This window comes from Mustela erminea, chromosome 6 (genome assembly GCF_009829155.1).
Source record: "Mustela erminea isolate mMusErm1 chromosome 6, mMusErm1.Pri, whole genome shotgun sequence".
NCBI classification, from domain to species: Eukaryota; Metazoa; Chordata; class Mammalia; order Carnivora; family Mustelidae; genus Mustela; species Mustela erminea.
The window spans coordinates 83136116-83154085 of NC_045619.1; positions in this window are offsets into that span (position 1 = coordinate 83136116).

The window sequence follows — 17970 nt, forward strand, 5'->3', positions numbered from 1 at the left end:
GTCTTGGACAGTCCGGCCCGGGTTGTATAGCCACACCCAGCCTTGACCACCCTTGCTTAAGGGAAGCTCTGTTACAATGACCCTGCTAGGAAAGTCTAGCCAGGACTTGTGTTCCATGATCCCTGGCTGTCCTGGGCTTTGGAGTAGAAGAAGACAAGTTCAAATCCATCCCCAACTTCCAGTAGGGCAAGCCACATACACTTCCTGAACTTCAGTTCTCTCATCTGTAAAGTGGGGATAATTCATGCACAACAACCCAGGAAGGTGGTCACCCACCATGAAAGAATACAGGCAAATTGACTTACCCTTTTGCGCTGGACAGTACGCACTCCATAAATATAATTTTCCTTCCATCCAAGCAAAGCTTCTGTTTCCAAAGCCACCGGATACCAGGGTGCATTTAGGGTGTGTATTACGCCCCTGGTCTGATTATTTTGCTGAGGCAAAATGGACTATGGTGTATTTCTAAGTTGCTCGAGCCCCAAGTCTATTTTCTCATTTATAAGATTGGAATAATGTCTCCTTGCCAGCCTACTGCAGGGATGTCATGAAGACTGAGGTCTTTTATTTCTCTAAGTAATGAAGTGTTCCTACAAGTGTAAGCAGTAACATCATTTGCTTTCATCCCTTCAGATGAAATTGCAGGTACTGCTTCAAATTTTAAGGAGAGAAAGAACCTTGTAGAATACATAAGCTCTCTCTTGGATATCACCATTGGGAAGGAGCACAGCGTGATTCCCCCAGTCCTTGGGCACACATCCTACATGCAGATGAGCACCATGAAGAGAAATAAAATGTAGACAGGACAGAACTTGAGACTAGAACCCAATGGCTTTCTGTCACAATAGGCCGTTTAAGATTTGCAGGAAGAGAGAGCCACGCTCCTTCTTCTGTGAGGAGCCACCCTTCCCAGGGCCTCAGAGCCAGGAAGCTCACTCCCAAACCCCAGAGCCTATTGCTAACATTTTGTTTCAATTTGGCTGTTTTTATCTGATGTCCAGCCCAAGACTGACAACATGATACACTTTTATTTTTCCTCCAGAAAGCAAATATAAGGCTTTGGGCAAAGGGGAAAAAAGGCCAAATGTGGCTATTATTCCTCATTAAAACTTAAAGTGTCAGGCTCTAAACCCCAAGGAAGCCGCCAAGAGGCAATAGCTGGGAGACATTTATTGACTAGAGAAGGCAGTGATAGATAATGAGAGAAGGAAAATCCAATTGTGTTTTCCCCATCTCTCACTGATGTTTTCCAGGGCTCGCGGTGGGAAGCCTGGACCGTAGCAGGAGTTCCCGTCACAAACTGAAAATGACATTTGTCATCCTGGAACCCCAGCTGCTCCTTCCAAATCATCTCCCCCTCCTTTAGACCAGGAGGGGTGAGATGGGGGTCCTGGGAGCACAGTGAAGCCTGCCACACAGGCAGCTGGGCCTCAGGCCCCAGACTTTGCGAACTATTCCTGACTCGCCACTCATGAAAGCAAAAACTCATTATCTCATTTAATCCTTACTGCAGCCCATGGGGAGGTCCTCTTTTCGTCTTCATTTTTTAACTTGAGGAAATTCAGGTTTAGAGAGATTAAGTAATTGGAGAGAGATTAAAACTATTAACTGAGGACTCAGGAGGCAATCAAGCAGCCTCTCTAAGGGGCTGGGAGCAGAAAGAGCAAAGCGCACCCTTTTCAAAATGCTTATGCTTCCTCCATTTTCTAGTTGCTCATGAGTAACGGGGGTGGGGGGCAGGTGGGAACGTTGAGAACACAGAAGACAGCAGACATGCCTGGGGCACACGGGAGGGGCACGGTGGCCCATAGTAAGCACTCAGTCAATGGCAGGTGTCACCACAAATCCTCACGGCATCCCTGTGGGGAATCTGCCTCCATTTACCTAGGAGGGGACTGAGGCTTCACCACATAGAGATGGGCCCACGGCCATCCAGGTGGGAGACGGATTTGCTGGAAGGGGTGCCCAGTTCCCACCCAGTCTAGAACACTTCTCGCCACCTCAGCCTCCCCACAAGCTCTTCCAGCTTTCCAGGGGTACGCCCCGTGCTGCACTGTGTGCTTAGTATTTTATTCAGTGCACACAATAGCCTGGGGAGGATGATGTGTCATTGTGTATCTAACATTACCTAGGAGGAGAGCTTTAAAACTTCCAGACAAAATGCACTTATCTCTACTTTTCGATCCTTGTGTTGTTAAACCAAGACAGCATTCTGAGAACTGTCAGGCAGGAAAGAGATCGCCTATTTTTACAATATTTCAGGTCTGGAACTGAAAAACTTAACTTAGAAGAGAAAAAAAAAAATCAAATAAAGGGGGAGATGATAAGAGTTCTCCGAATGTTTTTTATGGGTTTTTTTGTTTGTTTGTTTTTTATTTTTTGTTTGTTTTTAAAGGAAAGAAGCTTCTTTCTCATCTGATTCGGGCAGCCCAGAAAACGAGCAATGCCTCAGGTCATCCTTTGACAGCGTTCCAACATAATGACTCTGCAGACCATCAAGACCCTAACTCTACTCATTTGGCACTGGGGTTATTTTAAATAATATTTTAATTTCTTCATCCCAACCCGACAGAATTATGCGTTTGCATCTGAAGATCCTTTATGACATTATGTTCTCAGAATTAGCTGTGAATCAGGAATGAGTCTGCCCCAGAGCTGTTCCATTTACCTGAAATGATAAAGCGAAAATCGCATGCGTAATAATGCATGTCTGACTTGTACTATTTTATAAAACTTTGAGAGGAAAATCTTTTGAACCAGAGGAAAAATGTAAAACCTCACTTTTGAGGGGCTGAGTTCTACTCAGAATATTAAGGGCAGGGTTCTGAACTTACGATAGCCTTCTAAAACCTACTCCTCTGGGGAGGAAGAGGATTGTGACTTGGGGGCTGGGGGACATGGAGGAGTCCTCGCCGACAGAGGATTCTGGGTCCTGTATGGATCAGGGTGTAGTTACTGTTCAACAAGTCATTATGCTGTCTGTATGTTTTCTGTGTTTTTTGTTATATTTAATAATTCTTAAAAGTTTGCTTGTTTGTGTTAAAGAGTCCTACTATGGAGAAGGCAAGATGCTAAGTTCATGGGTTTAAGATCCCTTGTACCTGTTCATTGCGGATTCTTTAGGACCTAGAAAAGTACTTGACCCTCAGTAGGGATTTGACCAATATTCACTGAAGGCGATTACACAGATGGAAAGGACATTTGTTCATCCAGCCGCTCACTGAGATAGCACACTTGATAAAATAAGATACCAACTGAGGGTTAGGCTCATTCAGTAGGTCTGGGTTGGGGAGTGGGAATCAGAATTATTTTTAACTTTTTAATAATGAATATTTTCAAACATATAGAAAAATAGAGTATAATGACACCCATATGCCTATTATCTAGATTAACAGTTGCTCACATTTTTATCATACTTGCCTCACCAATTTTTTTACTAAAGGTTTTTAAAGAAATTACATGGACATCACAAAAATAATATTTTCCTTGTTAAAATCAATACCATTATACTGCTTTGAAAAATCATGATAATTCTTTATTATTATTATCTAATACCTAATCCATATTCAAATTTCGCCAATTGCTCCAAAAATATGTATTTCTCCCAGTTTAGTCCTACCAAGATCCAATCACATAACGTTTGGTTGTTATATTTCTTTAGTCATCTATAACCTAAAACAATCCTCCCCCTGCCCCATTCTTAGGCATGACTTGAGGGTACCAGGCCAGGTATCCCTCAGAATGACCCACTTTCTGTATTTGTAGTGTCATGTGGTTTATTCCACTCATTCATGCATTCCCCATGAACTAGAGTCTGGACCTAGAGGCTGGATTACATCCAGGTTAAACATTTTAAGCAAGATGTCATTATTTATGCTGTATGACATTGCAACACACTGTGAGGTGTATCATATCTAATTGAACCATTATTGGTGAACCAGAGATAGCTTCCTTCCTCCACTGTAAATTTCCATTTTCTTTTTAAACCATCAGATCATCTGTGGAGCAATACTTTGCACTACAGTACCTCATTCTCCATCAGTATATCACCTAATGGCTTTATCATCCACGGATGATTCTTGTCTTAGTTCCTTCATTAGGGGTTGAAAATGGTGACTTTTTTTCTATTTCTATCATTCATTCTATATTTATCAGTTGATAACCTTTATGAGAAGGAGAGAGGAAAAGCAAGAGATTTGTCTCATCAACTGCTCCTTCTGGAAAGGCAAAGTAAATAATTATCTTGAATTATCACTTTTCAGATTAAGGATTAGGTGAAAAATGGTGTTTTGTTTGTTTTGTTTTGTCTTTGGTTTTCTCTTTTTTGAGTATCATTTTATAGACCTACAGATTTGTATAGTCAGCATGTTTCATCCCATTGTGTTCATTCTTTTTGAAGCTCAAATTTATCCACCTTTGTCCCATAAGACTCCTTTTAAATTGGCTCTTTTTCTAGCACAACAAGGTTTCCCAGGCTCTTTGCTTCACCCAGACTCCAAATCAGCTATTTTCCTAAGGAGTCCTAGAAACCAAAATCTGCTTGCTAGGGGTACTCACTGTCCCTGGATCGTCAGTGTTTCTAAGCCCCCTCAATGGATAAAGGTAGGAGGAAATAAACACGTGTATATTTTAAAATCACATGTTCATATAGAAATTTCCAATTCAAATTAAACAATACAGAGCTTCTACTTTAAGCAAATGAGAGACGGGAGATTGATTGCAAAAAGGTGGATTGGGCAAATAAGTGAATCTATTAAGGAAAATGGGAGCCAGATGATTCTGTGTCAGAGAAAGAAGTAACAAATCATAGGAAGGGAGAAAATTAGAATGAATGCTGGGATATGAAATAGGAACTGGAGCTATTAATCTGACCTCAGTTTTCAAAATATATTCATAGATATAGAAATAAATATAGATGTAAATTTATACACACACAAACATATATGTATATTCATCTGTCCACTGATATGGCCTGAGAGGAGATGCCAAAATAATAGCAAGCACAGCTAGCACATAAATCTTAGTTTCTAAACCTCATTCTCCAGTAAAAGGGATCCGGTATCCTTGGAGAAGTGACTACTTCCAGGGCTAGGGCAGGGAAAGTCCGTTTGAACACCTTGTGCCAGAAAGCAAGGAAGTACTCCAAAAATAACAAAATCATCTCAGAAAGACACAGAAACCATCTTGAAGAGGCTCTTACTAGTCAAATCTGGCATAGTTTGAGCCTCAAAATAATGCTAGTAAAAAACTGTAATCCATGAATAGAATAGGAAACCATGATATGAATTAATTAATCCAAAGTTTGTTGAGGAACAGGATATTTACACACTCTCAAAGTCCCTTCCTGCCACCTACTTATTAATCACAAAGGGAAAGAGAATAACTATCAAGTGATCAGAGTCGACATCATCAGTGATGGGACAACTTGAAATTTTGAAATGGGAACACACGTCATTTTTGTGATGTTTCTCCCAAAATGCACAACCTTGAATCTAATCATGAGGAAATATCAGATAACCCAAACCAAGGGATAGTCTTCAACATTATGGGTCAGCAATATGCAAAACCTTCAGAAGGTCATGGAGTAAAGACTAAGGAACTGGGATGCCTGGATGTCTCAGTGGGTTAAGCATCTGCCTTTAGCTCAAGTCATGATCCCAAGGACCCAGGACTGAACCCCATGTTAGGCTTCTGTTTCTCCCTCTGCCTGCTGCCCCCCCCCCAATTTATGCTCTCTCTCTCTCTGACAAATAAATTTTAAAAAGCTTTTAAAAAAAAATTTTAGAACGCTTCTAGACTTTAGGAGACTTAATAACCTGACACTAAATGTAGCAGTGATTCTCAGCAAAGATTCTTTTGCTCTAAAGTACACTCAGAGACTGAAACTTGGATGGGATCTAGGGTTTCCAGACTTACAATGTTTCCATGTTAATGTCCTGATTTGATGAATGTAACATGTTTCAGGGAAACGCACACTAAATTTTGGGGGGTGAAGGAATCACCATTTCAGCAATTTACTCTATATGATTCTGAAAAAAATTATTGGCACCAGACTTGCAATTTTTCTTGACTTTGAGATTATTTAAAATTTTAGATAGGTTACCATTTTTATTCGTTTCTGATTTAACCTTCCAGGGGTTTGTGGGGAGCAAAATTAAGAAAAGAAATACATAAATTCTTATGTCCTCCCTTCTTGAGCAAAAGTAGTATCACACACACTATTCCTCATTCTGGTTTTTGTTTCGTTTTGCTTTGCTTTTTACACTTAGCAGAGTATTCCGGTAGCATTTCACATCAGTACATGGAGATCTTCCTCATTCTTTCATGGCTGCATAGTGCCCCACGGAGTAGCTGGACTTATCCTCCAGCCCTCTATTGATGCTCATTGGAATTATTTCCAATATTTTTAAATTATAGAAAGGAAGGAAGGGGACGAGCACATTACAATGAATAACCTTTATATGTATTATTTTGTATTTATGCAGGTATATGTCTAGGATACATTTTCAGGAGTGAAATTGCCGAGCCAAAGAATAAATGCTTCTTTATTTTATTACTGTATAACATATTGCCATATGCCCCTGCTTAGAATCAGTGTGCATTCCCACCAACAGTACATGAAAGGATCTGTTTCCCCTACAAGTCTCACAAACAGAATGGGTCTTAGGTCTTAGATTTTTACCATTCCAACAAATAATTTGCATTTGTTTTATTGTGAGTGTGGTTGTGAGTCCTTTCATATGTTTAAAGGTCACAGGAATTTTTGTTAAGCCCCACAGGTGAATCTGATTGGTGCCAGGTTTGGAAACTGTTTTCCTGTCCTTTGTGGCTTAGGCAATTAAGAAGAAGTGCTGAACTTGGGGCACCTGGGTGGCTGTCGGTTAAGCAGCTGTCGTTGGCTCACATCATGATCCCAGGGTCCTGGGATTGAACCCTGCATGAGCAGAGAGCCTGCTTCTCCCTCTCCCTCTGCCTGCTGCTCTGCCTACTTGTGCTTTCTCTCTCTCTCTCTGTCAAATAAATAAATTAAATCTTAAAAACAACAACAACAACAAAACAAAACAAAACCACCTCTCAAAAAGAAGAAGTGCTGAATTAGAAAATCTGTTCATGTTTATTGATTTTCACTGGAGTTTAGATAGATAAGGGAAGATAAGTATAATCTACCCAAATATCATATCCTCTATGAAAATTTCTCCAAATTCACTGAGTTGGTTTTAGCATGGTTTCCTCTGGCATGTTGTACATACCTCTATTAGCATTTATCAATTATCAAATTAAATTAATTATTTATGATAATAAATTAATTATCAAATTAAACTTATTTGTTTAAATGACTTCCTCCTGGGTATTTGAGCCTGGGAAGGTAAAACACTATACCTTATTCATCTTCAGATCCTTAGAGTCAAGTCTACTTTCTGGCACACTGTAGATACTCAATAAGTGTGAGTCTGAATAAATAAATAAACAATCGATAACACTGGTTTTCAATTCATACTCACATCTAGCACATCATTTCTTAGAAAAAACACACAACAGAATGGAAACAGTTTTCCTTCTTAGATAACTTGAACTTTGAAGGACTGTTTAATCCAGGCTTCTGATTTCTGTCTAGATTTGGCTGACTTCACTAAGGAAACAAGTTAGTCTCCAAACTTCCTGCTTCCCTTCCTTTGCCAGGGGGTAGGTGTAGGAGCCCAGCTTCTTCCACAGTGACATCTTCTGCCGCTGCCCAGAGGGAATGCTCCACAACCTTAATCCCTGCCTTAGCAGCAGCATCTGTCACATTTCCAGAACATTTGGAGTAGAGTAATCATGGAATGCTTCTCTGATGCTTTTCCTTCCTCCCTCCATGCTCTAAGGAGCTGCACCTCTGGCAACTCAGTTCGTCTTTGAAATTTCATTACACTGAGGTTAAAGCCCAATCATTTGAATCCGGAAGATGACAAGCATAATGTTCTGCCTTGACTACTGTGGTTCCATTTTTCTACCCAAGGGGAGAAGGTCTTAAACATAAAGCCATTGCTATTAATGACGCACCTTAGGAAACCAAACTCTCTTTCTAACAGTCTCCTGCCTAGCTGATGGTAATATTTATTCTGAGAAATACTTTAAATCTTTTCAGAAACAGCCATGTTTCTATTACAAAGCATTACTATAAAATTGCATGCTAAAAATGCCGGGAGCCACAGCTGCACACAAAGCTGTAATCAGAGAATAGGCACCTTAAGTCACATCATTTATAAGTTAATTTAAAAACATATGAAGACTGAAGTTCTAATCTTCAAGAAAGCTGTTCTGTGTGATGATAATTACATTTGTTACTTCAATATTCTTTTTCTTTCCTAGTCCCCCAAATATATCTGTACACTTCTATTACAATAGAAATCAGTTCTAAACTATCCGTTGCTATTAAGTTTTTTTTAAATTTTGGTTCAAAATCGAAGATGTTAGTTAGAATTCCAGGTTAGTCAGGAAGAATGTTGAGCCATCTCATTTGAAAGCTGAAAGAAAGTGAAATGTGAAGAATTAAAAAGAAAGGAGCACCCAGCAGAGTGGTTCGTGCTCCAACCTGGCTCAGAGATGGTGGTGGGGGCCAACAGAAGGCTCTGAGGAGTTTCCCTGTGCTGTCATGTTCTAGCTCCCTAGTCAGGCAATATCAAGGGCCACACCCCCGACCAAGACAGATGGAGGATGTAAGAAATGGAAATAGTGAAGACAACAACTGAAATGCATAAATCAAATAGCACTAAGTTAATAAATTGCACCAACTACTGTCTAATAAAAGATTACAGAATAGAAATCCAATTTTTTTTTTTTGCTTTTTTCTGTGATGTTATAGAAATACATCTTAAAAAAGAAAAGACCTTTCCACAATTAAAGCTGAGTTCGTCTCATCTTCCTGATACCCCTTCATGAATGAAAGGCCCTTTCCTGGCTGGCCATTTCTATGTCCTCCAATCTCAGCATTTCTCACTTCCTGACCCACCACATTCAATATACACCATTAGCTCCAATCCTACTAAAAGACATACAGTTCTCCCTCATATAACAAGTTGTGTACTTTTTCATTGGTTTGTTTATAGTTTACCTCCCTTCACTAGAATATAGGGTAATGAGGGTGAAAAACTTGTCTATCTTCTGTATAGCAGCATTTCCAGCATTTGGAATGCTTTCTGGCACCTTAAAGGTAATTTTATGAAGATTTGTTGGCTAGACAAATGAATGAATACCCCAGTACCTTTGTACATGCTGCTTCTGCTATTTAAATTGTATTTTCCCACTGCCTTCCTGACTTAAATCTTGTTTTTCTCTAAAACTCATTTTCAATATCAATTCTTCTGGGAAGCCATCAATTGCTATCATATCCCTTGCCTCCCCAACCATACACACAATTAGCTTTATCTCTCTTCTGAGCTCTCTTATACTCTTCCTCTGTGTGTTAGTCTCAAAAACAGTTGACTGTTCACCAAAGAACTAATACTCCCTTTCCATCGTGTAGAATTGTTGCCAGAAAGTGGCTACCCAGCCATGGCATTCTGCAGAGACAATGTGACTAAGCTCTGACAAATGGCTTGTGGGGAACACCTCCAAACCCAGCCCCAAAAAAATCTTCCTGTGCAACACTCCATTTGTCTCTTTCTCCCATCTGTTGATGAGATGCCAAGGATCCAGAAGAGAACTCCAAGACCATGGAGATTGTGGACTGCCTCCATGAATCTGTGATACAAGAGGGAAACAACTGTCTACCAAGCTGAGTCATGGGCTGGGGGCTGTTTGTTACAGAAACTAGCCCATCCTAACCTACACAGCACAGCAGTACCATAGTCCACAGTCCTGCCACTGCCCATGTGTCTGTCTCCTTCTCAGTGGTCTGTACGTCTTGTGCCCCATCCCCACAGTACCAGGGTCTAGTCCAGGGCCTGGCACCTGGGTGAGGTTAATAGGTCTGACAGTTGGTTCAGGACTCCATAAAACAAAACAAAACAAAAAACTATAACAACAACAACAAAACTGGGCCAAACCTTGGTTTTCTCCCTAACAAACTTATTCCCATAAATTCCTCTGCCATTTCCACTATTTTTCAAATGTATGTTTTACCTTGAGCATCAGTTGGACTCCCCCCTCTCTGTTAGGACACCTTACCCATCTTCTTAAATATCTCTGACTTCTGGGCTTTGTTACCAGAGTGTTCAGCTCTCACCTCTACCCAAAGAGCTCATTGAGGGGAATTACTTTTGAAAAAGCAATCTACCCTGTGATGAATTCCACCTTTCCCTGGAATGCTTTATTTGTTTTGTTTTTGTTTTAAATAGCACTTTTTTTTTTCCTGTTAAAAATGAAATAAAATGTGCCTTATTTCTCTTCTCCTTTTCAACCCAAGCTGATCATTACTGTTTCTGACTTTGGTGAATTCATTTTGGTAAGTCTTACATTTAACTGGAGTCCTAAAAAAAAAAAAAAGGAGGGTAGGAGTTAATTCCATTTCTGATGAAAAGCATAAAATCTAAATGGGTTCCAGAACGCAAAACAGAAATGAACTTTTCTGTTCCAAGTTAGTGTATGAACTCACCATATCAAGGAAACCACTTAGATCAGGTGGGGGCATCAATTCAAATCATTATTAATAATAACAAAAGGGACCATCTCGAGGATCTATGTACCAGACACTACAGTAGCCACTTAAAATGCCACCCTCATCATAACAACAGGAGGTAGGAGTTAGCCTCCTTTTGTAGGGTCACCATATAACCTATTTGGGACAACTGAGACATTGAAAGGAGACGCTATGCATAAGTGTGCCAGGACACAAAGCATAAACCAAGACTGGCCAGGAGAAAGTGGGGCACATGGTATCCTACTCCCATTTCAGCTAAAGAAACCCTGATCTGCAGTACCAAATGCCTTGCCTGGCTGACAAGGTAGAAGGATGCAAAGACAGCTCTGTGTGACTCCAAAATCCATGCTCTTTCTAGAAAGGGCCTTTGTCTAAACCTGGGTGCAGTGGAAGGAGCTGGTAGGGCAGAAGGTGGAAGCAGAAGGGATGGGATGACTGATCGGGTTCCATCCTGCTTAACCAGGTCAGCCTCATGGGCTGCCACCCCCACTCTTCAATCTGCACCTCCCCAAACTCCAGACCAGAGAGAGAGCCCATGTTGGGGACACAGTGAACACGTGCTCTCTAGCGATGGATTTTTCTATGTAAGCTTTCTGGGAGAAAGAACGAGAAAACGAGAAAAGAGCAAACTGAAAGCGACTTGGGGATAACAAGGTGATCTAAAGAGAGTCACCAGGGAAACCAAACTAATGAATGCAGGAGACTTCTAGACGACCCTTGGATTTGGCTCTACGGGAACCTAATGTAAGAAAAGGGGAAAATATATGCTTTTAGCAGAGAGCATGATTTATTTTTCAACTTATAATACTCTTTCATCACCCAGCCAATGGCTTCGAGGAATTGTTTGCCATTGCCTCTGCAGGTGGGTTTACACAACAAGGCTTCCACACAGGCAAATATTTACCTTAAGATAAGAAAATACAGCTGACTTCCACAGGCTCTCAGGTTTGAAAGCAGTTGTGGGTTTTATGGGGTTTTTTTTTTTTTTTGCTTTTGGGGTGTTTTGTTTTTGTTTTTGTTTTTTTGTTTTTTAAGAAATGTTGACTTGTGCATTTGCACTAACAAGCTTTGATCGCCGCTAAAGAAACATGAAATGAAATAAATACTTCAGCTGAAAAAAAAAAAAAAAGTGAAAAATTGGTCATTCCCAAGGGGTGTCTTCTATGTCAGCTCACACCGTGTGGCTCGATCTCGATCGACGTAAATGCGCTCTTCACCCTACAAACAGATACGAGATCCCACTCTTGGGTCCAGCACCTTGGTTCAGGGAGACGCATGATTATTTCAGCAGTGAAACCTGCCCAATGTTAAAAAACGACTCGCAAGTCAGCAACACGGAAACTGGCTTGTGAGAGCTTCGGATGGAGAAACTTGGTAAAGAAGGCGCTTGAAAGATCTGGAGAGAGGAGAGCGGCGGAGGACACTTGCCTGGGCGTCAGGGTGCGCGGGCTGGGCGTGGCAGGCAAGTTGCGCTAAGGGCTTCTGAGCGGGAGGTTGGCGGGGAGCGGTTTTCCACGCCAGCTGCATCTGCTGATCGGTCCCCGCATCCATGACGTCTTTGGAGTCCCTGAAAAGCCTACACTGCAAGAAAGGCAGCTACACAAATACTTAGAGTTTTTACACCAGCTCAATAGCTGTTCAAAACGCACCCCGCTGCCGTTCTTCCCTAGCTCTTATTTCTTTCCGTGTGCTTACATCTTACGGCTTTCCTCTATTAAAAGGTATCCGAGCCTCTCTTGAAACTCCCCTGGCGAGCTGTTTGATTCATTCCTTTTTCTCCCTCTGTGCTCAAGAACCCAGAGCATGGGGGCAAGGCCAGCTCGCCCCTCGCCAGTGCTGTCACCCAGACTGCCTCTGTTTCATCTGATACACAGGGAGCCTTTTAGCCTCGGGCTAGTGATACATCTAGGGCCGTGGCGCACTCCCCCACCCCCCGCCCCCGTTTGTTTATGGGGATGTTTCTGCCTGCGGTAAAATGTAGGCATCAGCTGTTGATTTCTTCTGCGTTTACTGAAGGCACCAAGAGTCGGGAAATTTTTTAGATTCTTCAAAAATGTTCACAAAGGTGTTCTATCTCTTAATGTACCCAGGGAAAGGTGTAAATGTCTTTCCCTGCTAAACTAAAACTCCCAATTTCTGTCCTCCTCTGATTATCTACTGGAAGGAGAAGATAGTACCCATCAGCACCCAGTGCAGAGAGAGCACTCCAGAGGGTCCTCAGTTCAATGATTCCTTTCCAAGTCTTCCTGATTGACCTAGAGACTGTTACATCATCTTTGTACAACTGCGGTAGTAACCAAGTTTCTTTATCAAGCACCTATAACATACCGTGCGCAGAGCTAAGCACCTGACAGTCATTAACTCATTGAAGCTTCATAATTACATTCTGAGGAAGATAGCACTGTGATCCCATATTATGGATATGAAGAACACACATCTATTAAGTAGAAGAATTAACACCTAAATTTGTCCTATATAACACAGACTTAACAATTCAGAACTGTTCTAGGAGTACGTAGGATTATAGATTCTAAATCATGTCAGCCATTGTAATGATGGGGTCCAGGATACACTGCCCTAAAATATGGCACCCTTGGCATAGCAAATACTTAAAGCTGAAGGAGTTTGAGAAAACAGAAACAGGAAAGTCACTTTGATCTTCTCTCCATCCTTTTCCCCCAAATAGGCCATAGAACCCTCATGGGAGAGGTACCCTTCCTATACTCAGAGGAAAGAAGTATCCTTACCTCTGAAACAGGGACATGGAGAAGAATCCTAGTAAACAGGCCTTGCTGGTTTCTCCAGCTTCCTCCACTTACTTCATAACTTTGAATCTATCACAGTCCTCCATGACCATTCACTCCTTATCAAACTAGGATAAAAAATACCCAGGTCCAGCAGAGAGGCGGGCAGGGCGAAAGGGGAAGCAGGCTCCCCGCTGAGCAGAAAGCGGGATACTGGCTCAATCCCAGGAGCCTGGGATTGTGGCCTGAGCGGCGGGCGGAGGCATGGCCCACTGAGCCAAGGCCCTCTGGTTCATTTATAGTTTCATCCTAATGGTTCTTTGATGCCTTATGTATTACACTGTTAATTTTCCTACTCTAGGGGAGAAAATGGGAAGATGGGCAAGATGGCAGATGTTTGTGTAGAACAAATAAATTAGTGTGTCATTTAAAAAAAAAAAAGAACAAATAAATTAGTGTGTCATTTAAAAAAAAAATTAGTGTGTCATTTAAAGAATCAGGTCTAGCTGATTCTTTAGGTCTTCATTTCCTTATGAAGGCTCTCATGTCACATGAAACTTGTATTAAATGAATTTGTATGATGTTCTCCTGCTAACCTATCTTTGCCAGTTCAATTTTTGGACCCAGCCAGGGATCCTCAAAAGGTAGAGAAAAAGTCTCCCCTTGCTGCTGGAACCCCATTCGATCCTAAGCACAGCACTCCAAAGTGGGTAGCATTCTATCTTTTAGATGAGGAAATTGGAGCTCCAAGAGTTTAAATGACCTGCCCAAAGTAAGGTTGCTAGACGTAGGTGGGGCAGGGGAGAGAGACACACAGGATACCCAGTTAAATCTATTTCAAATAATAACAAATAATATTTTGATGTAAATACATCCCAAATAGTATTCATTATCTGAAATTCACATTTATCAGAATGTCCAGTATTCTTATGGCAACCTTAGCCTAAAGTCATGGTACATGGTACATGGCCATGTTGGACTGTAAGATAGGGCTTCTCCCCTAAGCTCAGGGCTCTTTCCACCACCCTGAGGAAAATGACCTAAAATTCCTATGCAGATTTGCAAATCATTATAGAAAACTACCTCTAGAGCTACCCTATGACCTGGCAATTGCACTATTGGGTATGTACCCCAAAGATACAGATGTAGTGAAAAGAAGGGCCATCTGTACCCAATGATCATAGCAGCAATGGCCACAATAGCCAAACTGTGGAAAGAGACAAGATGCCCTTCAACAGACAAATGAATAGAGAAGATATGGTCCATATATACAATGGAATATTATGCCTCCATCAGAAAGGATGAACACCCAACTTTTGCATCATCATGGATGGGACTGGAGGAGATCATGCTGAGTGAAATAAGTCACGCAGAGAAAGTCAATTATCATATGGTTTCACTTACTTGTGGAACATAAGGAATAACATGGACATTAAGAGAAGGAAAGGAAAAGTGAAGGAGGGGAGATAAACCTAGAGAGACTGTGGACTCCAAAAAACAAACTGAGGGTTTTAGAGGGGAGGGGATGGGGGGGATGGATTGGCCCAGTGATGGGTATTAAGGAGGGCACGTATTACATGGAAAACTGGGTAAACAATGAATCTTGGAACACTACATCAAAAACTAATGATGTATTATATGGTGACTAGCATAACACAATAAAAAAAGAAAGAAAGAAAGAAAACAGCCTGTATCACATACTCAACCAGCCATGTAAACTACTAGATGTCACTATAGCTAAATCAACATTGTAGTAGGTATGAGGCTCAATCCCTACATCCTAGTGTCAAAAATTTATAGCTTTATTTTTGTAACTCAACTTAGTTCCCATTTTAAATCTCCCTCCTGGGATATTTAAAGCACTACTTCCTGACCCTCTCCCTGGGATGTGCCCTTAGGAGATAAGAGAAAAAATATGTATTGGTCTCTGGCCCCCACCCCCACCATTCTTGGCGCAGAGCTCCTAAAACCCTTGCGGATACCTAAGTGATGAAAGCACTTTTGTTCTAATATTTGGTCTTCGACCCCAGTTCCTGACACAGAATTCCCAAATTCCTTGTAATCGTGTCTTTTGTTCTAATGAAGGACTCTCAGTGGCTCCTGGATGGCTCCTGGATGGGTCCAGTCACCAGAAAGACCAAGCCATGAATAGAAGCCTGGGATTTTCAGCGCCCCCTCTTCCTCCTCCACCACCACCAACCACCCCACCCCCACCATTCTACAGAGAGGGAAGAGGGGCTGGACACAGAATTAATAACTGACCATGCCTATGCCCCAAAGTATGGAGTTAGGAGAGCTTCAAGGTTGGTGGACACATCCACATCACATACTAGGAGGGTGACATGCTCCAGCTCCACAGGGACAGAAGTTTCTGTGTTTAGGATCCTCTCAGACCTCACCTTGGTACCTCCTCACCTGACTCTGCCTCTGTGTCCTTGATCACATCCTTTTTTACATAATAAACAGGTAAAGGTAAGTAAGTGTTTTCCTGAGTTCTGTGAGCTGCTCTAGCAAATAATCAGTTCCAAGGGAGAGGAAGACACAGGAACCTCTGGTTTGTAGCCACGTGTGACAGAAGCTGTGGAAACCTACTACTTGCAATGGCATCTGAGGAAGGAGTGGTCTCGTGCAACTAAGCCCTTGCCCTTTGAGATGGGCCACCGTCTCCAGGGAGCAGATGTCAGAACTGAATTAAATCGTAGGACACCCAGTGGCATTGGAGAATTGCTCGCTGTGGATATCTGCCCACACCAACACCACACCTGGCATTGGAAGTGCTATGGGTGCGGTCATGGTGTGAGAGGGAAGGAGACATGAAGGGGACAAGTGGAGGCTTCCTGCTCAGTCCATTCAGGATTCGTACCAGTGCCAGGTTGCTATGGGGCAGCGTTTCTTCTGGTGACCATGTCATCTGCTCACATGGAGTACGGCCTATGAAACCCTTCAAGTCCCATGGCCCTGATGCTGCAATGACACAGAGGTGCAGGCCTTTGGGGAGATGCTATGGCCATGTCTTCCTGCTGCAGTGTCTCTGGGAGACTGACCACTGTGTGAGGCTCTATGAGGCTCTGTGGGGTTCTGCAGGGCTCTGCAGGGCTCTGCGGGGCTCTGTGGAGTTCTGTGAGGCCCTGTGGGGTTCTGTGTGTCTCTGTGAAGCTCTGCAGGACTCTGTGGGGTTCCACGGGGCTCTGTGGGTCTCTATAGGGTTCTGCAGGGCCCTGTGGGGTTCTGCTTCCATCTCTACTTCCATCACCTCTCACCCTCTCATACAGAGTTTCCTTTTTCTGGTCCTTGAGAAATCACCCCTCCCTACAGTTTCTGGCCAGGAAATTTTACCCATTCTTCAGAAACTTCTCCCTATCTGTTGAGGTTTAGACTTTTGAAAACCACATTCCAGAAGATTCCCACACCTTTGTATCTCCTACCACATCCCCTTCCCTGTGGTATGGAGCTCAGGACCAACTAATGGCCTAAATGGGGAAGAGACTGAAGTGAGTTCCAGGACAAAAAATATATATATCCTTCAGTATCTTATAATATTTTCCTGCCTTACATCACAATATAATGTAAGAGTTATGCTTTTGCAAATAAAATATTTACATGTTATGGTTTCATCGTTCAATACACTGCTGGCTACAACTTGGTACTTAAAATTAATCCAATCATCTTACACATTGCAGCCAGACCAATCTCCTAAAGGCAGATTCATCAGATTACTTGAGAGCTCAAATCCCTCCCGAGGCTCCCCTTTGTCTCCAGAATGTAGTCCCGACTCCTGGGTTTGGTGCTTGAGCATGTTCACAACCCAACCCCTCTGTTTTCAACTCTGGCTTCCACGACTCGACACAGCCACTCACAATCCCACTGCCACGTTATCCTCCCGCACTGCCTACCTCCCCCGCAACCCCCGCTGCCTCTCCAAACTGGTCAGACATAACTCTGGGGTTCATATCCCACCACCCTCAATGGCATCAGCCCAGACCAGCCCGTTGCAGCCCACATCAACCAACTCTTCCTCCAACCATCTCCCTTGGTGTCCCTTTAAAACCTCTGAGTTGGATACCTTGCTATTTCAAAACACAGGGCATTGGGATCACCCAAGCTGGCACACATAGTTGTTAACTGACATGTCCAAGTTCCTCAGCTTTGCACTGGAATTACACCACCTCAATGCGGTCACACGGGTTATGTCATAAAACCAATGTCTGACCGAGTCCTGGATCAAGAGAAAGTGAGAAAGCAAGGCTTGGTGGAAAAGGCTGGATAAAGAAAAGGCTCACTGAGATAGAATAGACCCCTTTGAGACCATCCCATCTGTCCAGCACACCCATCATCTCACAGTTGAGGAAATACCTTCCACCACTCCCACCAGCACCCCCAGAAAAGTTCTTCCTGCCCCAGTGCAAGGTGATGCTCCAGACACCAGACACACCTGCTGAGAAGCCTATGGAAGCTCAGAGGCATAATGAGTGACAATGCAGAAATGCACTATGTGAGTGATACCAGAACAAACGCACTCAGAAAGGCACTGACGAAGAGCAAGAGTTTGTCCAACTGTGTCTTTCCGGGCCTTCACTCTTCGGATTTGCACCCAGTGGAGCACCATGT